Below are 26,613 nucleotides of genomic sequence, written 5' to 3'. Positions count from 1 at the left end.
TATTGTATTATTATATTGATTTTAAGAAACCTGAAAGGGTCCAAATCACTTTGGGCTACAGAGCTGTTTGTGTTATATATTTTCCTTGTCAATAGTTTCAGAGTGCAGTTTTCTATTTGTGTTATTTCTCTAATTGCCTGAGGGGAACTCACATACCACAGCTTTAGGCTAGACTTTTCTGTTCTTTGATTTCTATAAGAGCACAGTGACTTCATGTTCGAAGCGTCACGGGTCCTGCTTTGCTGTGTGTTTCTTGATGCTGTATGGAGACTTTTTACTTGGACACCTTCAAGTTGTGTAATTATATTTTTTAAATGTATTTGCGCTATCTCTCAGGCGATCACAACAAATAGCAGCATCTACACTGGTATCGATTCCCTGCTCCCACACACACTCACTGTCAACAGCCACTAGTCTCTGTTTCTGCATGCGGCACAGCACTTTTTTTTTAGATAACTCAAAAACATCCCCAGTGTAACTGTGATAAAAAATAATTGAGCTTAACTTTCTATTGACTTTTTCATGTGCTGCTTTATCAATTAAGTCAATATTCATAAATGCATAGTGTGCAAACAATGTGTCAACTGGAGGAAAAGCCACATCTCAGTAAATATTAAGCTGTGAGCTGTGAAGACTCACCGTGTAGACCAGACTCCATTTACCTCCTTCACCATTCACAGCCATGTAATGATTTGAGTCATTTCTCAAATTAATTCTTGTAACACTGATAGTATTTTTATTATCTTATAGTTCAAAGTCTGACAAAACATGCACACATTAGTCAGTTCATGTGTTTTAAGCGTATATGTGGGATAAAGCAGTCTAAAGTAGAACAGACCTGGATCTTCTCCCGCATTCGGTCATATTCAAGAGAGATGAAAATTCCTTTTTGCATTTTTGTCCATTCCTTCTCACTAAACATTCTCTATAAAACCAGACTTCTTCTTATTCATTTCAGCCCAGCTGTTTCTAAACCTAGTTTAGGCTGATACTGATTCTTTGGGATGCACTCAAGCATATCCAATGCTTCTTTTGTCAAATGAATTCTAAAGGGTAGTTTCCAAACCACCAAGTTTTCAAAGTTGAGAATAAGTTAATTTTCTCTTCAGGTTAAACAGTATGCAGAAATAGAAGTATGGTAAAAGTTTACAAAAGGGAAAAGGGAAAAAAAGAATGTTTCAAGTTTGCAGGTGCATGATACTTTCCTTCCCCTGCCTTGATTTCAGCTGAGAGGAGAGCAGATGGTGTGACACAATACTGTGCTCCAGCCGGGTATAGCTTGAGCAAACTTTTGTCTTACAATGTTTTACAATTAAAATGGAAATATTCACCAGCATAGGCTGTGCTGTTGGACAGATTGTTATATTTGGAACAAGACATGTTCTACTACAAGCAGGAGGAGACATGAGGCATAAGGTGGCCATGTCACTGTTCCAGTGGCATATTATGCTGAAACCAGGAGTGTCTGAAAAATGTCCCAGTGTACCAAAAGCCCATTTGTCCGACAGTCCATCGTCTAACCCTGACCCTAATCCCACCAAAACTTAACCACCACTAACAACAACAAGTAGCCTTACCTTGCAGTTTCCATCTAACGACTCAGGTGACAGAGGTGCACACCAACTGAGGTAAAACACTCACGGTTTTATCCCAACATTGGAATTTTTTATGGGAAGGTACAATCGCTTAAAATATCTTTTGGTGTAAGGCCAGATAACGAAACTTTTCTGTAATAGGGCATGTTTACTGTTAGTTTAGGCCAGTTTCAGCCACTTTCTTTCCATTGCTTATACTGTACGTAAACATTAGTGCTGATGCAATGCCTGAACTCTATTCTATACTACAGAGCTGCCGTCAAAATTTGCACTGCAGCACAAACAGAAGTGTCCGTAGCGCTGAGGTTTCATGAAGAGTGAAATGCACTGTAATCTACATTCTTGCTCATGTGTTAACATGTGTTTTCATGGTGCACAAATAAAAATCGGGGGCCAGGAAAACATGTTAAGTATAACTTTCATAGTTCAAGTTGAAGCATAGTGCTAATTCTTGCTTCTATGCTTACATGTTCACTGCTGTTGCCACTCGTGAGCACTCAGTGGCGCTTTGTCTGTCTATAACAACACCACCTGACTTCTTCCTGTAGCTGGTAGTGGGCTTTGTCACGTTAGTATAAATATATGTTTGAGGTACTTTCTGAAGTCATTCATGTTGAAAGGATAGTCTTTTCATGCATGAAAGTCAGACTCTCTACATGCCCTTCCACCACCCTGACCATCACATCTTATTTTGTGCCGCACTACACATACTTTCTGCATTGGAACAGAAAGATTGGCATTGGACCTAAACCATAAGGTGCAGAAACCTCTAATATACTGTAGATATAATGGTGTTCAAATTGGACAAAATAAATTTTTCACAGCATTTCAAGGACTGAATTCTAAAGTGTAGCCAGGACTTAGGTCACATCATAAATGCCACCACTTTGTGCCACAATGTGCTTACTGACCTGTTTTGAATGTTTCTTTGTTTCATTCCAGCATGTTATTCATAGACAGAACTGCAAAACCTTTAAGTTGAAGGGACATTGGAAAAATCTACATTTCTGACTTGAGACTTGACGTTTTAGCTGTTATTACTTAACATCTTTAAAGTAAGTAAAATAAGCAGAAGTGTTAGACGCCCCAGCCTCTCAGCATTAAAATACAGCTGAATGTCACATTGTGTTGGGTTTGTACTTGCTGCCTAGTTTGGTATCAGACTGATATCATGCCATGTGTAATTCCAGTTAATGAAGACAATCTCTGTTCTTTCAGATTCAAGAAGCCCAGTGTTGACTTGCTTGTTGTGAATACGTTGATTCAACAAAGCATGCGACTGTACTGCTGTGTGGAGGAGTGGGATCCACAGCCAGTTATGTGTGCCGTGGTATGTGTTGCTGCAGTGTCACATAGATGAAAGTCAAAACTCATATGTATGTCGAGTGAAACACATTCCAAGCTCAACACCGGTCGCAGTTTAGCCAGGGTTTACTGGGCCTGCCAAGAGGCATCACTGTCCAAATCCCCTCTGAAAGATGGCTTTAAGTGATGACCAAGAAGCAGAAGAAGCTCTCACAGAAAAGTCAGAAAAGCTGGAATTAAAAAGCTCTGCAGCCCTCTGGAAATGAGTTCCTTCAGTTCTCCTCCCCCCTTTACAACCTGTCTAACCGTCCATCTATCCACCCGGCTAGAATATCTTCCTCTGTCTCTGTCTGTGTCTCTCATCTCCCACACTCAAAGCTCTTCCTAAGTGGCTTGCCAGTTACTGTCACTGAGTCTGCAGCTCCCCATTTTTTTTTGAGTCTGTCTGTTGCTTTTTGAGTTTGCTAACAAAGCGTTGGAGTAGTTTCGGTGTAGTTGCCAAGTGTTTAGAGGCAAATCCTTTCAATCAGCTGCATTGGGAGCAAGTGGCATAGAGTGGTACTTTGTATGGGCTGTGCTCTAGTAGCCCGGGTTTACGTTATTTCAGCTGCACAGGCTAAGTAGATAAATGTATTTATGTTCAGACATGCCTATAATGCTCATCACTGGTGTAGTGTGTTGACTATACCCAGATGGCCTCTGAGTCATGGAACAGGCCCTTCAGACTTAAACAAAACATTAATAGGGGTTAAGTGTCAAATGGTTAAATTATGGCCTGGAAAGTGACACCAAAACTCAATAATTGAGCTCTCTGCCATTCATTTAGATTCACAGTTGTTATTTTCATTTATTCGTCACGTTTATCCAGTCATATGTATATTCCTTTGTTGATAGCTGTGTAGTGAGGAGTTCAACAAACCATTTAAAGAATCTGGTTCTGTTGTTTGTGTGTGTGCTCACTGTTTTAGCCAAGAATTTTACCAACAACTTCAAATACTAAATGGAAAATGAATCATTAATGAATAGTCGAATCAAAAATGTGTCTATCAATTTCTCCTTTTAATAAGAGTGTCCCCAAGGTTAAATCCATCTATTAATATTATATAATATAAATACATAAATATCTTACTTCCTTCCTCTTTATGTGCTTGTCATAATTATTCAATAGATTTGAAGTCATACATGCTACACTGGCTAAATGTAGGATTTTATTTAGATAAGTTATGTTGCTGTACATCAGTTGTTAGCTCCAAATTAAAACTGAAAGCTGTTCTTTGAGCATCAGAGGTAGAGAGTCTACCTGTGATAAACATGAATCTCATTTTTAACCTCACTTGCCCAAGTATGTTTTCTAGTGCTGAGCATCTTTATCTCATTGTCAGGCACTAAGCTGTAATTAGCTCATTACTGCCACCTTAGGCTAGATGACAACAGTCAACCCATTCCACACAAGCAACACAAAGGTGAGATTTGGGCTTTATCAGAAGTGTTTTCAATCAGTAATTTTCAATTTTACAGTAGAAAAGATCAGGATTAACTGGTCAGTCTGGGAAATGCACATCTGAATAACTGCCCCGCTTCAGATAAAAAGCAGTGCACAGAGCTTTTCTAGCTCCATCCCAAACAGAGTTGAATCAGACAGCAAAGTGACCTGCTGTCGTGAGTGCACAGCCACAGATGTGATATACTGAAGGAAATGCATAGGTGCTTATCAACAGAAAGCACCACTCCATGAAGCAAGTCGAATACAAATAAGCTGTAACAATGCATTTCTTACACTCACATAGTAACCATCTCTATGGGCGAAAGATGTTGGGATAAAAATCAGACAAGGCTTTCACTGTAGATAACAACATTAAATATTCAAGCTTTTCACACTTTAGTGTGTCTGCTGGTTTGAAGATATTTGTGATGATCATTCTCAAACATTCATGCCTGTTGCAGACTTTATGTGACCAAATCATTGATGTGATTAAACAATTGAAAATCTCGTTCACTTCCAAACTCAGCACAGTACAAAATCCATCTTATTATTCTACCCCTTTCAAAACCACAGGTGCAAATGGTTGTCTTTATCTTTGATGTTGTCTATTTTTAATGACTTCATTCCACATGTTTTGCTTTTATTTAAAGGAAATGATTTTCGACACTTTTGATTCCGTTTTTTATTTAAAGTTGTGATTTAATTGCCCCTCGGGCATCAACAATCTACGTTGAAACACACAGTTGATTCATTTCATCCTCTGCCACTCTTTTGGTGTAAGTTTATGAAGAGAACTTTTTCAGAGGCTTTTAGTCAGAAGTCTCATAGTATTCATAATTACATTAACTCACTGAAATGCTCTGGACAACAGCTGAAGCTCAAGTGGACCTTGGTTCCCTGGCAAAGTGCATGCGTCGTACCCCAGTACACAACCGTCTGCTCCACATGCAGAATTGACAGCACATTGAAAAGCATTCTGTGATGAACAATGCATCTGTCTCATCCATTTCCTCTGGGGTTCACTGGCCTCCGCATTTGGGCCAAAGCAGCTCTTAAAGGGATCTCTGTCAAAAGGGCTCAGTAGCTGCAGGCTGGTTTTCAAATGTAGCCAACCATGCTAGCCTGAGTGTATATGATAGAAATTGCATTTGAGGAAAAATTCATGGGAGACAGAGCTCATGCTGTGAAGACTTCTTTAGAAATTGTCAGGAAACTGGGTCAGGGGGAACGTGCAATTGCACGGCTTATATTAAAGGGAAAATGATTACAGGGTACTTGTTTGAAATAGAGAAAGAAAAAATGAACAGGAGAAGTATGAAAGAAAAATTCAACAAGTTAAGCAACAAGTACATTTGGTTTTCACAACTTAGCTGATGTTTTACATTAGCTGATGTTCTCAGTCCTGAGCCTGGAAAGCTGTTTTCATATCTACATCAGTCATTGCTGTGTGAGATAAAAAAAAACCCAGCAGAACAAAATAACAGAAGCAATATTTTTCATAAATGATTGATGAGCTGCCATTTAGTTAAAAAAGGACATTACCCTCTGCTTTTAGCCTTCATTTTAGCCTTCATTTTAGCCTTCATTTTTTAGTCATAGTGTCTGACTCTCATTATGCAGACAGGCTATGACTTGTGCTGTGTGATAATTGTGGTGTATAATTGATTTTAACTCGCTTGCAAAACAAGTAAGAAACAAGGATGTGAGGATGTTTTTAATTTTAAAGCAATTTCTATGGAAAGCATGGTGAATACTGGTGAACACATACTGCTAATCTGTGATTGGCTGGCGACCAGTCCAGGGTGTACCCTGTCTCTTGCCCGAAGTCAGCTGGGATTGGCTCCAGCTCCCCCGCGACCCTGACGGATAAGCGTTATAGATAGTGGATGGATGGATGGATGGAGATACTGCTAATGTTGCTTAGTTAGCCTGATGTGACCATGACAAACACAATGTCTCAACGTTGACTGAAGGAAAAGGATGTCCACTGGATATTCATGTCCATGTCTCTGTAACACCCCAGACCAGACCAGACCAGACCAGACTGGCCTCTATTCCTCAAGAGATACACGTTCCCAATGAACCACACATAAATATTAAATGCATGAACAAAGATAAGTAGCACTTGTCCACAGTGCTCCAAAGTGCAGGACGCTCTTGGGGATCCCTTACCTTTTCTGTGTTGTTCTTTCCTTTGTGAACCTTTGGTTTGAAGGCCACTGTGGACTCCCCAGTGCCAGCTGAATAAAGGAAAGTCACTGCCCTGTCATCTCGATTCACCTTCCAGCAGGAAAATGTGGGAATTGAGATTGTGGGTGCTGTTGTGTTGTTTATGTTTCTCGTACACAGCAGTGGCAGAGGTCATGTGAGCGCCTACGCTTACCACTGTTTGAGGAAAACCACATTTTTCTTGAGATGAGACTGTAGTTTATTAGTTCAGCTCATGTTTATTTATGCTTAATGACAAGCTTGCAAATTAAGCACATCTCCATACTTTCTAGGCATTACTAGAGCTGTGGTGCTGCTCCCATCCATTCATCCATTTTCAAGTTGCTTGTCAATGCTGCAGTGGCAACAGGGCAAGCAGATGTTTTTCCTCCACATCTTCCTCCAGTTCTGCTTCTAGCATTTAAAGAGAAGATGACAGGAACAGAGAAATTAAGAGGCAACTTTTTGTGGTTTTAGCCACGACCAAGCTAACAACTGGCCACCTCCAAAGCAAGTGCTACAACCACAATCAATGAAAAGCTCATTTCAGGCAAACAGGAGATTCATACACGTGCACAAAGGGTCAGACAGAGGCCCAGGCTAATGATAAACCACATTGTATTATGATGATGATGACTATTATTGTTATTATTATTATTTTGTGTGTGTGTGTATGTATATTTGTTTGGCTTTCCAGAAAATTCCTTCTGCGATGACATTTAGCTGAGGTGGGCAGCAGTCTTTTCTGTCTGTCTGTCTGTCTGTCTGTCTGAGTGTAGCTGCCACTTGCATTCTTTGTGGAATGTTTGTATCTGGTAAAGAGTCCAGGAATGCTTCATAAATAACTGCAAGAGGCAGTTTCCGATGACCTTGACACAACATGCAGTTTCCTTCACCTATTATGATAATGTCAGTGAATGCTATTGAACCATTAACCCTGACAAAGTCACCTACCAAAATTGAATCATACACGCAAAGATATAGCCCAGGAATGACCGTGTTGGCTGCTCGCTTCACCATCCTGGTTGGACTCAATCATGTCAACAACTTGGTCCCCAGTGGGGATGAATCATCAGGGCCATGGGGGGCACCCGCCAATCCTACTGTGAGGCTTGTACCTCAGCTGAGCATGCTGCTCGCTACAGAGCTGGCACACTCGTCTCTTATCATTTTTGAAGTAACTTAATTGATGTAATTTGGAACAGACTATGTACTCATTAACCACATACTCCCACAATGTTTTGGATTGACCTGCTGACAAAAAGACAAAGCAATGACAAAGATGCAGGTATTCTCTGCTTTAGCAAAAACTGCTTAAGAAGAGAATGTAACATAGAGCAGAGAGAGAGAGAGAGAGAGAGAGAGCAGCCAGACGGACAAACACACAAAGGAAAGAGGAGAGGAAGATTGAACCAAAAGTGAGAGATGAGGAATGAAATGAATTATTGTACTGTACCTTTCACACAGTACAATAACATGCTGAATTACTTGCAGTGAATTCACGAAATGCATTACATAGTCTGCTTATTTTGTGAATGTGAATATAATATTTTAAGCAGAACTGGTAAAGTTGTGGCCAGTGATTTCTACTTGAGCACAATAACAGAAGTCAATCTGAGAAAGACATCAAAGTCTGTATAACACTAACTTTTCAGCATTTCATGCTTTTAGAACTACAGCAACAGGAAGTGACTCTGACACCTTAGGTGGACAGGACAAAACTATTAACTCTCATGATGGTTCGAAATGAAAAAAAACAACTTACAGTCATTTGCCTTGTTATTCCTGCTCTGTGCTCTGTTTATCTGATCCACCTCTGCATAAATCCATCCACTGGGATGTTAACACATTAATGTGTGATTCATGCAGCATGGTACAGTCATACCATGCATGCTGATCAGTTTCATATTGACTATGTGGACGTAGCCGACAAGCATTTAAAGTGTTTATTGGTGTCTCATATAAGCGATGGAAAAAGAACATCTTCAGTATTTGGCAAACACTTTGAATTGCTTTGAAATATATTTATTCATATGGGATTTGTTTGTGTGGCTTATGCTCTGAGACTGTTTGTGACAGTGGCTTGTCTGGCAAACAGTCGATGCAGACTTTCTTACAAAAGGAAGCTGCTACAAGATTATCTGAGGATATCTTTCATATTCTAAATCAAGAGAAAACGGGGAAAAGGAACCCTTGAATTTTAAAAAATATGTTTTTATAGACTCCTGCACTATGGTTACCAATGCATTTTTGGAAGTTTTTAGTCCTTTTCATTTTGGAAAACAATAAATAATTACTGTTATAGCAAATGTGGAGGCATAATCAGGAAGTGAGAACATGATTATGTAGATTCGTGGCATTTAATATCTCTATCAACTTTTCCTTAATCCAGACAATAAGGACAGAAAACTATGTTGATTTTTATAACAAACTCACTTCTCTTGTTAGTTCACCTCACCCTGCAGGAAAATGCCTCTGTCGACACTTGGAGATGCTCCACTTACTCTCCAACCAGAGCCCCAGTCACTCTGTGTGTCAATACCTTTGGATGTGTGTTTCCACTCTCATTAAAGACATTAATGAACTTTTGCATCCTCTAACTTGCTGAACTGCTTAGCACATAATGAAGTCGTTCTATACATGGCTTACCATCCATAGCAGGGCCTGGTTCTTTCAACCGCCCCACCCCCCTTCCTCGCCCCCAGCAAGTTGCTCATTAAAACTTCCACTGCCACAGCTGAATTGTTATTGCTGTAGTAAATACATTTCCAAGCAAAAGCAGGCAATGTTAAACATCGACCAGAGGAGCACTATATGTGTGTAGTGCTGAGAGACAAATAGTAACAGCTCTCCTGCATTACAGTCAGGGCTGGCTCTAGGCATAGGCCATATAGGCGGTTGCCTAGAGCGCCAGCTGCTGGAGGGGCGCTGCCGGTAATAATTTGCATCCCCGAGTGGCGCCCCCCGTCCGTCCGCCGCTGTTGAGACGTGCGCACCCCCCCCCGTCCGGCGCTCCTGAGACGATTCAAGGTCAATCCTGCTGATGTTTGACAGTATCAAGTATCAAGCAAAAGCACACACATGTACTTGACTTTTATTTTAAAAATCAGTGTCATTCCCTTTTTATATTATCTATCTGTCTGTCTGTCTGTCTGTCTACACCAACTATCCAGTTAACACATCTCAATGAAGTAATAGTTTAAAAGATAAAAAGAGAACTGTAAACTTGGCCCATTAAGAAACAAGTCATTGCTTTTTTTTGTAATGAAACTGGAGGATAGGTTAACAGGGAACAACCGGGAGAGGGAATGACGGAGGGATTAGCAGAAGAGGCCAGATGGCAGAGGGAGGGAGTTCAGATGGAGTCCTGGGCAGCCAGAGCTGAGAAGGAGAGCAGAACAGATGGGAGGATGAGAGGCCTCATAAAACCATATTACCAACGGTATTACCATTGTCATAATCACAGGAACCATACCAGCAATGAAGCTTATTATGTCCAACGTTAGATGTCGAAGGACCCAGGGCTGACTGATGGCAGCGTGCTCAGGGTGGAGGGTGGAGAGGGAGGGTCAGTGTGTGAATATTTACTTGCTTGATCTACTTGATGGGGAGTATTGAGACAAGGATTGCCTCAATTGGCAATTAGTAACTGACAAATGTTCAGTTCATGTTGTTGTAGGCTACTTCAGCCTGCAGAGCATTAGAATCTAAACAGGGCTATCCATTGGTGCATCGGTCAATTATCGGGCAATTTAGAGTCACTAATTAATCTAAACTGCATGTCTTAGATATGTGGGAGGAAGCCAGAGTACCTGGACAGAACCCATGCCAACACAGGGAAACCATACAAACTCCACATAGAAAGGCCCCAAACTGGACTAGACCATATGCTGCTTGTGTGTATGCTGTGGTCAGTAATTGTGTTCAAGAAGATGTTTTCTTTAAAAATGGCAGTCACAAAGTTCTAGTTGATCTTGGTTGGTCAAAATAATCCGGCCCCCAGCCCATGACATAACTGTTTCTTGGTTTCTAGACCAGCCAAGTTGTTGGTGCCAGGCTGGAAGCAGTTTTTCAGTCAGAGAGCTGGTTCTTTTGCTGTCAAAATGCAAAGATTTTCTTTGAAGATTGGCCCTCAGTGAAAAATGGGTATCGGAGAGGACAGCAAAACTATAATAATGGATAAAAACGGAATTTCCCCTCGGGGATTAATAAAGTATATTGATTGATTGATTGATTGATAAAAATGAAGACCAATTTTATTGATACATACAGTTCTTAAAGAGTTCCAAACATGACGGTAACAATATTTGTGAGGCATAACATTTTTACATACAGTAAGTTTGGTATTTACAGGAAAGATTTCATACTTCTGATTTGTTTAAAATAAATATGTTGTTGGTATAACAATAACCAGAGCAACTGAATAAACAAGTGTGTCAACAGTATATCCAAGAAATGTAACGTTACATCAGTGGGCACACTGTTGGAATGCTGGGTTAGCTCTAGGAAGTGCAATGCAAAAGCACAACAGCAATGGCAGCTTACCATCAAATATGATGACAGCATAAAAGGAAATCAGGATATTGCTTGTCTGTTGTTGCTTCCAATCTGCTAGAGAATGACAATACATTTCCCAAAACACAAGACATGCTTAAAATGAAAAGCAGCAGAGAAACCTTACGGGGGACACATGCAATGTGACTGTATGACAGTGTAGCTCTCGTGTATTCAAGATGAGAAAATGTGTGTATACGTGTCTTCCTTTGTACAGCCCCACTTTCTTAGTTTCAAAAACGGTTGTCAAAGAATAATAGCTCCTCAGTTCCCTGACAGATGGTATAAAACATGCATGTCATACATGCACAATATTCAGGTATGCGTATGATGATGTGCGAGTGGCAGAGAGAGTTCATGTGTGTGCATGCAGCCTAAGCTATGCCAAGTACATTTTAAGACGTTTGTCATGTAATTGCATTGGGGCCGCGTTCAGCAGCATTAGAATGTGAATGGGGATCCTCTGATGAATAATACAACAAGTTCACGAAAGGGGCTTCCAATGAGCTTCGCCACCTATCACTAACAGAGCAGGAAAAAAAGGAAAAGAAAGCTGATGAAGGAAATGTTTTAGAGCAAAAGATCATGAATAATTGAAGAAGTTTTTTAAAAATTCAGCGTTATTGCACTGGCATGAAGGTCACATCTCTGTTGTTGCTACGTTGATGCTTGTGGCCCTTCAAGGGGACAATGGAGTTATTGTTCCTTGCTAAGCTAAGATCAGTTACCACTAAGGGCAGTGACTGCTTGCCAAGCAGTAGCTGGACTGGCACTGAACGTAGACCGGTGCTCAGTGAACAATGCAGAGACTTTGGTGTAAACCTGAACTTCTGTGGAAACATTTAAATCCTGTAGCCATTAAGCGACATGACCATTGCAGACAAAGACACTGTTTAACAGCATGGAATGAGTCAAAAATTTACAGATGTCTATTTGCAATTTTGAGGTTGCAAACCATTATTAAAATATCTTTTTAGGCCACCCAGACCCTCAATCCATAGTAAGACAGGGGCTTATTCTTGGCTGAAGTACAATCCAGCTATTTTAAACTCTGGTCTAATCTTGTCTGATTCCTCGCCTTCAAACACTTGAACAGACTCACACACTGGCGCACTTGGTTGTACACTCTTTCTTTTCTTGTTATCACGGAGTTTGCAAAATAAGGATAAATGTAAAAGCATCCCCCTAAGAACGGCTGGCAATTACCCTGTGCTATTATTCATTTGTGCTTTTCATCACTTCAGCATGAATTTCAAGGTGTCTTCAGGCAAATACCTTAATTAAGATAATCACTAGGTTTGGCGAATGATCGATAAAAAGCAATTAGTATGGGATTTCAGATCTGTTTAATTATTGATTGAGAGTCTGGATTTGTGCTACCCTTTAACAACACATTTTGTTAACTAAATGTTGTCACACACATCTCAGTCTCTTCATTCGATTTGGTTAGGCTCATGCTAATCTCTGGTCCTCTTTTTAATTGAATTATCAACTTTATAATCAGCCTGCCCTCAACTGAGGTGTGCTGTTAAGTTCTAACAGAGAAGTTAGAATGAGGAGCCGAGCTCGGATCAAAGCTGCAATTATCATAAATAAGAAGAGAAGCATCACTCACTCTAATTTGCACAGGGTTTCCATGTTGCTGCTGCGTTTACATTTGTTTTGGAGGAAGAGGTGTGATATTTAGAGGCACGACAACTTGCCGTCTTTTATATGTAGTCTTTTTGTTATCATATGAGCATGGAGTCTGAGGATTTAAAAATTAATCGCAGTCCCACTGAATGCATCATTTCTTTTAAAGCGGAGCACAAAATGTGAAGCTGTTTTAAAGGCTTTTCTTGCTCTACTAACTTTGACTTAGTGACTTGTTTTACTTCTCCAACAGAAATGTAAAAAGGATCACTTGCGACTTAGAGCTCAATAACATGCTAAAGCCTGAAAACCGTATAAACATGTACACCTCACATGAGCCCAGATTATCTGTAAATAGTTCTAGTCGTCAGCTGTCTGATGATGTAAAGACATTTGCGATATACACATGGAAGTTTTTCACAAATGTTGAACTTCTTAATATGACAGTGTTTAAGATTAGACTTTTTCTAGTGTTCTGCAAAATTCTTGAAATAATGGCTTGTTACAGTTAAACACTTTCCTCTCCGCCCGCTCTGCAGCACAGCTCTTATTATGACAGTTTCCTTTATTTGTTGTTCATTATTCAGTGCAACACATTTAAGTGACTGTAGCCTTGCCATTGTTATGACATAGAAATGCCAAATTTGAGGAAATTTTGCTGTTTAGAAAACACCTGAATACTAATGCGACAGAGCTGAGGACTCAGCTAATTTGGACACATAAATGTCAAGTTGTTTTTCCAACCCATCCGAGCTAATATTAGATCGACCTTCCCACCCCCTGTTGATTGTTCAATTATATTCTATAGGTGATTTTACAAACAACAAATATAGCTAGTTGGTTACAGGGCACAAAAGCAATTTTCAGTACATTTTTCAGTGCATTTTAGATTTGGCACATCCCTTACCCCACTAGCTGGGGAAGAAAGCTCTTTCACTTTCACTTTGCCACTATTCTTTCCTTGCAATAATATCTGTGCACATGAGGGATTCAGGAAATAGGATAAGAATGTTTATCATCTTAATTGGAAGAGGAGGCTCATTCATTTTACAATCATTGTCACTGCTCCATAATGTAGAGATATTCCTGAGATAAAGAACCATCCGTAAAGGGGAATACAGGCATGAAGACTACAATGTTTTCCTACGACATACGTGTGGTACAGTGTGTAACAAGGTATGACAAAGCTTCACTGAACAGGACATGTGCAACCATCACTCACAGGAAAAGAAAGGCCGTTGAAGTGTTGATTTGTTGATGATATCGGCCCTGTAACTGTGGAGACACAGCGCACCAGCTCTCTGCCCCAGGGTTTGGTTTTGCAATGCTGGGAAGACAGATTACCATGGCAGGTTCTGAAAAAGAGCAGTCGTTTTTTTTTTTCTACCTGGGAGCGATGTCACCTTTCTGTTTTGTTATTAGGTTGCAGTGGCTGTACAGCAAGGCTTATTTAGTGCGAAACAAGAGGTGAGGAACCTTTGGGATATGTAGTTAAGGTGCTATGAATGAATGCAGTCACCCAAGAGCCACCAGGGCTACAATTGCAATTGGGTATTAAAGTGAAGATACTTCAACTTTTTTTATCCCAGCAACCAAAAAGCATTAATTTAGCACTTCCCAGGGACCCAGGCTCATTAAAATCAACGAATACTTTTCTTATGCATGGATGAACAGTGAACAGGTCAGAGGCACTATTTTGGGTGCCGACCTATAGTTGAAAATGTGAATTACTTACATTACAGCTGTTTAGTAGTAGACAAAGGATGGACAAAATATAGCTATCTTTGTGTCAAACCCTATATAATGTTCTTGTGACTGTGTCAGAAGTGTTGAATCATAACAAACTGTGACTGAAGAACATTTGTGCTGTTGTGGGTCCGCTTGTTGAGCTGTGACTTGTATTTTGAGACCGTTCAGAGAATCATTGTGTAGCTGGCTTTGAGGAGCCGAGCCTTGAGTACATGTGCCCATGTTGCACGTGTTTTTCCTCAACACAGCACTCGATTACATTAAGTTGTCCAGGAAGAATGGTGACAACAAGTCACCTCACCAACACTGACAAAAGATGGACTATATGCAGATGGTGGTGGAGAGGGTGGCCAGTGATGGTTGTCGACCCAGCCTGCCTCTGACAGGAACAGTGTACGTGGGATGCTATAACCAAGCTGATGGCTAACCAACTTGACATCGTACTGAATGATAAACAGCAGAAGAAGGCAGTGGTGATCAGTGTAGCAATCGTGAGCACCAGCAATGTCAGAAAGAAGGAACATGAGAAGCTCAAAAAATAGGGCTGGAAGAGATGTGGGGAGATGTGGGGAGGCAACAGTGGTATCAGTGGTGATCAGAGCACTGGGGGCCGAGACCCATAAACTGGAAGAGTGACTCCAGCAGATTCCAGGTACAACATCTGAGGTCTCTGTCCTGAAAATTGTAATCCTAGGAACAGCTAAGATACTGCTCAGAACCCATATATATATATAAACATTTTATTCCAACTTTATGGGCAACAGTGTGTATATGTCCTATATATACACACTGTTGCCCATAAAGTTGGAATAAAATCTTTTTTACCTCTTCTCATGAAATGATTGTGGCAATGTGATTTATTCTTTTTTAACTTTTTTATTTATTTATTTTTTGCAATAAACAGCAACAAAAACAACAACAACAAAAAAGCTATTTTTATAAACCTAGTCGCAAAGCCAGCTGAAGCTTTAAGAGAAAGTTCATATTTTTTTAGTACAAAATAAATCATCTAGCTGGAGTCCTATTTGATCCTTTTTGCTCTATAGTTCAGTTGTTTAATGTCATGTTGCATCTCTTTGGTTAATGTTCGGCAGAAAAATGATCCCCACTCAAAGTGCAACGACACGCTGCACCAAAATGAATGGAGAAGCTCTACTATAATTCATGTTATTCATAAAATCAATACATTTAGTCTTACTGAATTATAAAAACATGTTTGGATTTTGTCTAGTTTTTCTCCTTTGGTAAAAGGCTTTTCTGTTTTTCTTCTTCTTTTTTTGTTGCATCATGATTTATTCAGAGGAAAATGTTTGTCCCATACAGCTGCATAGTCCTGGTTTTTATTAGTCCTGTAATATAAGCCTGAACTTGAATTGGGACTTTCTGCTCCTGCAGCCATTCACAAACAAGTTACAGATTTCTTTTTGACCATTCATGCCTGTTTTTATTGCCTCCTCACATCCATTCTTTTATGTAAGCAATAAACAAATTTCAATTGTTATGTGATGCCCTGGAGCGGCAGAGTCAGGAACTATTTCAGCATGTTATAGAACAATTATCTCCCTGTCCTCCATGATAAATTTGTCCCATCAAAATGGCATTGTTGTGAGAGAGTGTCCCCACCTTGCATCCTCATTGGCAGGATTTTAGAAGACACCAGGAAGAGGACGGTGAGGGAAGTCAGTAAACACTTTGGTTAAAAGCAAAGCACTTTTAGTCCGAGTTGGTTTTATGAAACAGTTTAATCCTGGTTTGGTTTGTTGTTGTGTGTGACACCCCCAACTAAAAGTATAAACCTAAACCTAATTATCTTCAGGGTCACAGGGCGCTGGAGCCAATCCCAGCTGACATTGTGCAAGAGGCAAGGTACACGCTGGACTGGTCGCCACTCAATCAAAGGGCCATCACATAGAGACAGACAACCAATCACGAATTTAGAGTCACCAATTAACCTGAGCTGCTTGTCTTTGGACTGTGGAAGGAAGCCAGAGTACCTGGAGAGAACCCACGCAAGCACTGGGAGAACATGCAAGCTCCACACAGAAAGAGCCCAGGTTCAAAGCTGGATTCGAACCTCGAACCTTTTTGGGTATCATTGCCTCACTTCCTCCACACCCATTCTCCTTTTTGCCTCTTCACAGTTAAATGAGGAGGACTCAGTAGAGGCGCTGTCCTTGAAAAGATGATGGGGTCAACAAGGCTGTCTTTGCGTATGATAGAAAATGGCATGCAACACTTCTTGTGCACTTAAAAGATGCATTAAGTAATGCATGACCGCTATCGACCTCTGTCAGCAAATGGTAGGAACTGCAGCAACTGTGATGGGTCTCTGGTGCACAACCCACCACTACTGCTAGTCAGTGAGTGGATTTTTCTTTTTTTTGTACTTTTCCATCAAACCAGAGTACGAGCTGGAAAGTCCTCTCAACAATCTCAACAATCAACTCTCAAAAACTGAGTACGTAATAGCTGAATCAGTGGTGGAAAAACAACCATGTCAACCCCTACAGATTTATAATTTTATAATTTTGTGCCATAGGGGCAGCAAAGTCGCAACGTAGTGTTTTGAATGAGTCCAGGGTCTTTACTTCATCATTTTAGCAATGAATGACCTGTGTCCTTTTAACACAACAGCAATAACATTTTCCTTCATAAGAAGTTGGAGTCCGAATTTTGCTTCTACTGTGCTCTTGTGTGGTATTATTGAATATTACTGTTTCCTGATGAAGATTTTTCAGGGGCTATAGTAATTAGTGCCTATTGATGTAATAACATTGGATTAAATGACAGCTTGTTTATGAAAGGTTTCACCAATAGGACAAACCCACAGAATTTTCACCCAACCATGCTGCAGGCAGCTGTTTTCAATTATTGTTTTCAACTTACAGATCAATGCATCAGTACAATTGATGAGTTTTTCACCTGCATTACATTATGAAAAGAAAAAGAAAATGAGGAGACGGTAGGATATGATAGGGTGCTGTAATTACAGGGTGGGAATACAGGTAGCTTCTTACTGTTACTGTACGTGGGCTGGGTTGTCAAAGTGTTGAAGTGTAGGAAAATGTGAATTACTGGGTACTGATACAGACTAGAAAGGTTCATTTAGAGTTGTTTTTAGTCTTGCCAGAAGATTGTTGTAATGCAAATACATGTTCATGTGGAAACTATAATACTTATAAATTATATTAGAGCCTGATTCACCTTGGAAAAAAGGCCCAAAGAATATTGATCCATGTATGGGAATTATTTGGAGTGTGGAATCACTGGACAAATAATGCAACTTTTAATTTGCCAACAATGTGCAATGGTCAAGTTCTGAATTATGAAGTATTACAAATTAAATTTGCACACACCGTAGCCTGACATTGTGTAGCTCTTACAAAAGCAACCTGCAGCTCTCCAGTTCTAAAACTCCATAATGGAGAAGGATGGTAAATCCCCTCCTTCCACCGATCCTCCATTGCCATACACCACTGGAATGCATTCTTAGACTGTGCTTTACAATCTGGTTGTATTTGTGTAAAGCTAAAGCCTGACCATTCAACCAAATCAACCAAGAGAGGACAGAAAGAAATCAAGGACTAAATTCTGCCCTTGAAAGGGCTCTACAACAATTTGTTACGCTAGATTCACTTTCAGACAATTTGGATTATGTTTTTTTTTTCATTAAAAAGTAAGTTGCTCTTCATTCACAAAGATAAACAGAGATCTCCATGTGCTGTACGACCTTGTTGGAACTGTTAAATTCAAAAGATTGATTCAGCTGCTGCTGGGCTTCGACTTAAAAAAGCCCACCTTGGCCTGACTGCGATGGGAGAACAGTTTTCTTGCTGTTCTCCCATCGCTACACGTTGCTAATAACTGCTAATGGAAGTTAATTTTGTTCCCCTTGGGACATGACATTAAGCAGCATCAAATGTTGTGGTGGAACAGGATTGAAAGGAAAATATTAAAGATTCATGACAGTTGTAATAGTATGATATAATCATCCGCTGTGGCTGAGAGATGCTAAATGATTAGGGGGTAGCTGTGACTTCATTTTGAAACACCAACAGAGGATAGCTGTAGGGTGTGGGAGGCTATATGAGGTCAGGTTCAGACGTCTAGGGTATCGGCTTATTGAATACACTGAAATTACAATAGTAGTGTAAGTGCTTGATTAAGGTATTGTAGATTGAAGTATGAATGAAATATAGCCAGAGGGAAGCATTGCAGGATTGCATCTCATCTTAAGGACGATATTCTCCAGCAGTCTGTGCAGTGTCTCAGTGGCCTTAACTGCACACTCAAAAAAAGGAATTTGGCTGGCTGTTACATTTACTTAAGTGAATCATACATTTTGTACAATACAATTTCATGTTTATAAAATGAACATGAATAAATCCTGCTGGATTAACTTGAAACTGAACTGCTTAGCTTTTATTTGATTCAATCATGTTGAAATAACATGATACAATTAAGTTCTGACGCGCTTCCGGGGAAATGATGATCGATATCGCGACAACACGTCACGGGATTATCAAGCACGCTGGGTATTGTGAGAGGAGACCACCTGCGGACAGTTTCGTCATCGTGCACATGGACAGGTAAGAATCTTTAATAATCTGCCTTTAAAACTTATCAAAAAAGCTAACGAATATGATGCACAAGTGCCTTTAAGCACCTTAAGAAACACATGTCTGCGGTAGTTTTTTTGTTCGACGAAATGTAATGTTAGGTCGACTTAACATCGAGTGCTAGCTAAAAGCTAACTAAACGGCGCTCAAGCCGGACCTTAACTTTCACTTTCAGCGCCACGCTCTTGCGCTGTATAATGCATGACGGAGCGGGGAAGTGGGAGCAGACAATAATAACAGTTACAAAGAAAGAGATAACGGACCGAAAATGTGAAAGCTGTGGGAGCATTTCAAACACATCTCTAAAGTAAACACCGTGACGTGTTCAGCGTAATTTTTTTAATAAGTTTCCAAGATGCATAAAATAAAAAGAAATTGCCTGCACACCCTCTTTAAACTTAATTTTGCTTTTAGGCAGAAAGTAAACTTGGTGAATACAGCCCCTATCAGCCTGATTTTGATCCTAATCATTCAGTTGCACTTCAGTATAATGGATATTATAATTCATAAGATGGATGAAAGACGTTCTACTTTGTTGTAACTGTGGTTCAGATGGATGTGTGTTTTTATTGTCTGATCTGCAGGACGATGGGATCGATGCCAGACGACAGTGCGTTCTGAAGGGACTGTGTGCCTACCTTAACGAAGATCTAGAGAAGCTGGTGAAAGAATACAAGGTATGTTGTATAACCTTTATCTTTAGTAAGGAAATGGTCACTTGAAGTATAGAAAGGGATTCCTTGTGGGTTTTCAGCTTTAAAATTTGTAAGAGATTGGCTTTTAAAGACCTTTTGAAATTTAATATCAGCTGGTCATAATTTGTTTTGATTATATGATTTGTGTTAATTTTAGCTGTTTTACAGTAATGTTAAAAAAAAAAAAACTTAATGAGAAGGCATGTAATAAACACCAATTTTTGGAAAAAAATCTTTTTATTTCTTTTGTCACAGTCGGATGATGAAAATACTCAGCCGTGGCAGAGACCGGTCTATTGGATCTATATGATTCGACACAGCGGTGCAGAGCCCAGTGATGCCCCAGAGGATGTGGGAGTCATTCTGGAGGGAGTGACGGTACTCAATGATTTGGAGAATTTACCTTTTACGTTAGCCATCATGCTTACCTTTGTGTACAGTCTAAATCTGAGTTACCCCCCAGAGCTAAAATATACATTCGAAGCTCTGCAGAAAATAATCCTGGAGCTTGATGGGAACAGACTATCTGCAAAAGTTCAGGCCCTAAAAACAGTTCTTTCCCGTTAAGAATTTGTGCTCACATGAGGGAAAATCCTTCTGTTTCCCCTTCTTTTGTTCAGGTGCTTTAAGTTCACTGTCCCTCTGTTTGGTCCCAAATTTTCCTGGTCTTTAAATAAGTTTTTGTAATTGTTTTGATTTGGATTAATTTTATTTTATTTTTAAACACATTGTGGTTTTATCAGTTTTTAAAAATGGATATACAGTGTGGTAAAAAAAAAACTGAACACAAATGACCCAAACTGACCAAAATTAAATTGAAAAAAATTAAAATGTTAAGATACAAATATGAACACAACAGATTAAAACCTTTCTAATCAGTGTTTATAAAACAATTAAATACATTAAAACATTAAAAATGTGAACCTGTTGCATATTTTAAGCACTTAAAGTGTTTTTTGTTTTGTTTTTACCACACACTTTTCAAGCCAGCAGTTATGGACCACAGATTTAGGGGGAACAGTGCTGAATTTCAGAAGAAGAGATGAATGTCTTTTGGTATTGAGCGTGAAATATTTTAAAGCTCAGTTTTTGTATAACAAGTTTGTATAACATATAAGTATTCAGTGTATATTCAGTTTTTCATTAAAAATGAGCCTAATTGTATTGCTGGTACTATTAGAGTTTGTGACATCTATTTGTCTTGTGTTCTGTTTAAACGCATGAGACACTGTAGACATTGTGAAATTATCCTTTTATGAGTACAAACTCAAATGTTATACTTAGCATTAACTTAATAATATCATGGAAAGTACTTCCACATGATTAAATGTCTTTCTTCAAACAATAAGCAATTTTGTTGGGCCAACTCAATATACTAAAGTTAGAGCAAGTTAATTCAAAATGGTTGGATCAACCTTGTTAAATTGTGTTAACCCAACCAGAGTGAATTAAGTTGAATATAACCCTTGCAAACAAGTTGAATAGATGTCAGTAAATTAAGTTAAACCAACTCGAGTAAATTAAGTTGGACCAAATGAAATGTTTAATGTTTAATTGAAGAAATATAATAATGTGGAAATACTTTCCATGATTTTTTTAAGTTCATCCAAAGAGTACATTTTTTGAGTGCACATCACAATAAACACATACAATGCTGCAGGTTCTTGCCTTTGTACAATAGTGCTTCAATAGTGTTTTAGCCTGGTTTGTCGTCAGCATTTCTCAGTATGTTTCTCTCAATGAGGAAAATAACTAAAATATGACATTCATATTCAGTAATGACATATTTGGCCTTGAGGCTTCACAGTTATTTGTCAGATTTACCTTGAGCATTGGCATTTCTGAAGGGAAAATTTCTATACATTATGAGTTTCCATTTAAGTTCAGGAAGAGTTAACAAGGTTGACTTGAAATTGATGTATGTGCTACAGAGGTTTCCACTGCAATGTTAAGAAAAAGAGCCCTGAGTTACTAGTTCTTGTACATTGCACTACATTCAAAATGATGTTATAAATTAACTTTTGTGCTACATGAAAACACAAACATGTTCAGACACTAAGAGGAAATCAAAAAGGTTCCTCCTATGAATCTCTCCCAGTCAGTGGTACGAGGCTCATGCCCCAGTCATTAATATGTAGCATTAGCTGAATGGACTCATCCTTCATGTTAAAGGTCCATATTATTTCTTGACTGGCTAATAAGTTAGCTTGACATTTATTCCATGCATTAATCACCTGCTGTGGCTGTTCCATTCAGTTTAACCTTGGCTGTGAGGAGAACAGAGAAAACTAGTTCACTTACATTCCTGAACAAGTGATGGGTAAAGAGCTGCTCACTGCTGCAGGTGGATGAATACGTCACTGGGTTTATTTTTACTGATTTATTTGCTTGATTGCATTGATTTGACTTAATTTGTGAGGTATCCTGCCAACCAGCAGATAACAACATCATGTACATATATAGACCTTAAATTAAAAATAAAGCCCAGCTTTAAAGTGATCTAATAAAGGTTTAGTTGATAATATCCAAAGGATACACTCTGGTGAGGCTGAGATGAGGCTGATCGTGAATAATGCCTGTATATAAACCTGTATACTTCTCCGTCAAGCTGTGAAAGTTGAAAATGCATTATCAGCTTTCCCCAAAATCTGTCTTGGATATACCTGAAAAATGATAAGCTCAAAGCAAATTTCCAATGTGAATTCACACAGAAGACCTTTACACTTCTTCTGCCGACTGGAGTTATGAGGAATCAAAGAGGGAAAGATACCTGTCATTATTCAACCTTTCATCTAGAGATTTGCTTGACTGACTGCAAATGGTGTGTAAAACTCAACCCGAGTCTGGTATGAACTGCTTTGAATTCCCATGAGACTGAACTATTTTTTATTTATGGTTCAGATCCTCTAATTCAGGGAATGATCTACTCTCATTTGAATTTCAATGTGTAAACTAATGATATTGTGACAAAAATCTTGCGTCGCTCCAGAAATTCAAACATCCTACAAGAATATTAGAGGAGTGAAGAGAGGGACTGTTGCTCTATTTTTCTCACAGAACATCAGAGCTCTTTTTATACAGTTTAAATGGAAAAGGTGCTATTTCTCTATTAAATACTATTAATATGGAGGGGAGAAAGTCCTTTACTCTGCAAAAGATCTGAAGGTACAAATGAAACTATCTTGCAGAGAAGAACTAAACATGGCATCCTACAAATGTATGTTTGTCCGTTAGTTGGGTTTTTCTGGGCAAATCCTTGTAAAAAGAAAAACTTTAACCTTTAATCTACCATCAAAATTCATTTTGTCTTCTCTGGCTGGCCTCACACACTCACACATCAATTTTAAATGTGCCCAATAATGGAAGTCCAAGCATTAAATGCCTTTAATATTTAAAAGATGGAAGACACTGACCTTTAACTGGGCAAATATTCCTTCCCAAATTACACAAATATGAAAATTACATGAAGGAAAATTTCCAGCGCCCATCAGGGTGCCATTCTCTTACTCCCCCGTCCCAAAAGACTGATGACACACAGGAAACCCCATGTTGGGGTGTGACAAATGACTGTATTAGAAAAGGCTCATGAGGCTGAACCTGCCACTCGACTAAGCATCTAAATCTATGTCACCTCAAGAAAAACTGTTATTTCCTTTTTCACTTTGTGAGACTCCGAGCGAGATGAAGTGGCTCTGATGTTGATGATATCAGCCATAGGTGCATTCAAGCGCCAACATGTACTAAATCAGGCATAAAATTAATTTCCAGGCCACGTTTCAGCAGAGGCCCATGTTATAAAGCCAATACCCTTTGTAGTCAGATCTGTCATCTACAGTGGGGATCTGTCACTTGATTTGTCTTCCACAATCAGCAGGTGTTGTACATCTCCATCAGAGAGGTGGTCCTTTTGATTTCCAAATGTAAATGTAATGACAAGGTCTTTCTCTCTCTCGTGTGTGTGTGTGTGTGTGTGTGTGTGTGTGTGTCACAGATGCTTCTGATTAGATTGAGACAAATCATTTCAGTGCATAATACACTGATGCTATTGGCCTAATTTTGGACGTTGCTTTATATTTAGATTTATTTTTTGAGGAAAATGCTGTGGCGGTATTTGATGCACTGGAGACACATGAGACATTCATGTCAAGATCAACTGTAATGACTTCCCTAAATGTTTCCTCTAGCGCCATCATCAGTCTGAAATCTTGATTTCTTCAACTCTCTCTGCAAACCTACTGACACTCCCATCAGCCTCAGCTAGGCTTATGTGCATTGTAAGTCAATGTACATTGTATATCAAACAATATCATCAAAAGTGCTGGCAAAAGAAATGAAAGTCTAGCATTAGTCAATAAAGTATGGCCATTTTTATCTGACTCTTCAGCATACTCCTCTCTGGTTTGGGCTGATAGGCTCAAACTGCAATTTGAATAGGCTGCAGACATGCTGTATGTTTGCAGGAGTGGTAGACAGCCCTTGTGACTGATGAAAGAGGCAGAGAGAGGTGTGTCCTCCCAATCTTGATGAGAGACCTCAATATACAGACGGGAAACTATGTCCCCAACAATAATATGATGAAATTTCTAACAATATAGCAAGTCAGCCTATATTTTCGCACATTGTTGTCTCATCTTTATCAGCAATACTGACATTCATATGTAGTCACACTCTTTCATTTTCAAACATCATTTTGGTCTTCTCAGAGAAAAGGTTGTTGCTTAGAAAAACAAAAGAGCACTGGTGCAAGGTGGCCACTGTAGTAAATCAATAAAACTCGTTATCAGATCTGTGACTCATTTAGGGCAGCATCATTTGTGGGGCACATCTAACATGCTGTTAGATCACATGACATCTCAGCCTTTGCAACACAAGGCCCACCTCAGAGGTTTTGTGCTGTATCATAATGCCTTTTACATAAAGTGCTCTGCTCCCTGTGATGTTCTGACAGTTGGAAACTACCTGTATGTGATTCTTCATGTCATAAATTGTAAAAATGTGAAGCAAGAGTGGTACTGCTGCTGAAGTGATTTGTCCTACAGCATGGTATATGGTTTGGCTATAGAAAACTATTGTCGTATCCAGAATACGACATGAACAGCAGCCCTCACTGTGCGCTCTACGCTCTGCTCTATCAGAGTCTACCTACTCCCACTGCTTCAGGCAAGGGTGCCACAGTTAGGTCTTTGCATCTTCGTTCTGTAGAACTTTAAGTGTAATGCAGCTACAGTATGTTGTAATGCATGCTCATTCTAATTTTATGCTTTTACATTCCTCACTTACTTCAAGTGTTTAGGAGGACATCGATTAACACCTGGTCTTATAGCCTGTAGATTGTCTATGCAATTTCTCATAGCTTGCTGCCTGTATAGAGACATATGGCCTGAATGTATTCAACATGAACAATATTTACTCAAGCGAGTTAATGTCAAAAAAGAACAGATGGGGGAATTAAAAATGCTCGTTCAATGCACATGATATACCATCCACTCATGGACTATCAGACCATATGTGCGCCTCACTGTTATATCACGAGCAGCTGTTGTCATTACCTCGTGTGTATTGTTACAGCCCACAACATTTCTTTAGTTGAGCGCAAAGGGTTCTGTCTGACCCTTCAAATTACATCTCTTCAAACAGCATCACCTTTGTAAATGTATTGCATTCAGATAGTTAGAGAATATGATTTGATGTGTAATCATCAGTTGTAACCTCAGTGATATGAAAAGTGAAAATTCACTCAAGGGCTGTTGGTAACAATAATATCAGCTATAGCAAATTTGATTACACTCGATTCCTATCTAATCACACTGTAATTATGGGAAAGTGCTGCAATTGTTAATGCTTTCTGCATAATTATGCTTTTACCTCCAACTCACCTCATCACAGTGCACTTCCAGCTGATTATGTGAAGCAACAGAAAATGAGAAGATGTTTTTTTTTTCCCACACACATTTGACAAAATTGTCAAGTAGTCAGCGAGTGCTTCTGTAATCTGACAATCTTTGCAGACCCAGCCAATTCTGGATTTGACTTTCTAGTTCTCATATGAGGGTCAATGCAGGTCGAAGAGAGAGAAAATCTACCTGGCTACCTGCAAATCAGTTGGGTTTGTTCTTTCTTTCAGCTCTGTCTTAAATAAATCAATGACTGACAATTAATGCAATGTGATAATTTATGCTGAAGTGCAACTCAATCCGAAGCAGTGCCTATCATTATGTGTGGCGAGCACGCAATCAGAAAGGTATTGGATTCAATTAGGATCAAACATCATTTGTCCATTTGTCAAACAGCAGTGTAGCCACAGACTTTTCTAGACATGAACAAGCCAAACTGTAGTTTTAAAGCTGTATTGGTTTCAAGAGCTGCACCACTATAAATGTTAAAAATAGCTAGACACACACAACACTACAAAGCTGGTGGGTTGCCTCGAGCATGACCCCATGACGGAGTGGGTAACCATTACAGTTGTAGTGAGTGTGTGTTTTTTTGTGTGTGTTTATACCACAGGTAATAAAAAAGATCCCATTTGTAAAGATGTTGTCCAGGCAAAGATTCAAAACTCTAAAACGAAGCGCTCACATTGAAAACCGATAAAGGCAAGGGAATGAAAACAATTTAAATGTGTTGTGAAATTGTGTTACCTTAATGGATGTTCAGCCTTGCAAAGCCAATGGCTGTCTCACAAGCTCAGTTAAGATCACGGAAGGAAACATCCTCTGAGATTCAATAACGCTTGTTCTGTACTTTATATCCCAGATCAATCAATGGACCAT

General features: G+C 39.3%; 1 protein-coding gene and 1 long non-coding RNA gene across 2 annotated transcripts in view; both read left to right on the top strand.

The window, feature by feature from the left end:
* Positions 1 to 26,613, top strand: part of ntm (neurotrimin) — a 348,403-nt gene that overhangs the window by 108,475 nt on the left and 213,315 nt on the right. The window lies entirely within an intron of this gene.
* Positions 19,068 to 20,119, top strand: LOC139212695 (uncharacterized). Its single transcript, XR_011585403.1, has 3 exons — positions 19,068 to 19,115; positions 19,730 to 19,822; positions 20,096 to 20,119. It is a non-coding gene; the product is annotated as an uncharacterized lncRNA (long non-coding RNA).

The sequence above is a fragment of the Pempheris klunzingeri genome, chromosome 14 (genome assembly GCF_042242105.1).
Source record: "Pempheris klunzingeri isolate RE-2024b chromosome 14, fPemKlu1.hap1, whole genome shotgun sequence".
In the NCBI taxonomy this organism is placed as follows: Eukaryota; Metazoa; Chordata; class Actinopteri; order Acropomatiformes; family Pempheridae; genus Pempheris; species Pempheris klunzingeri.
The sequence above is the reverse complement of the archived record's forward strand: the minus strand, read 5'-3'. Positions and strand labels throughout refer to the sequence as shown.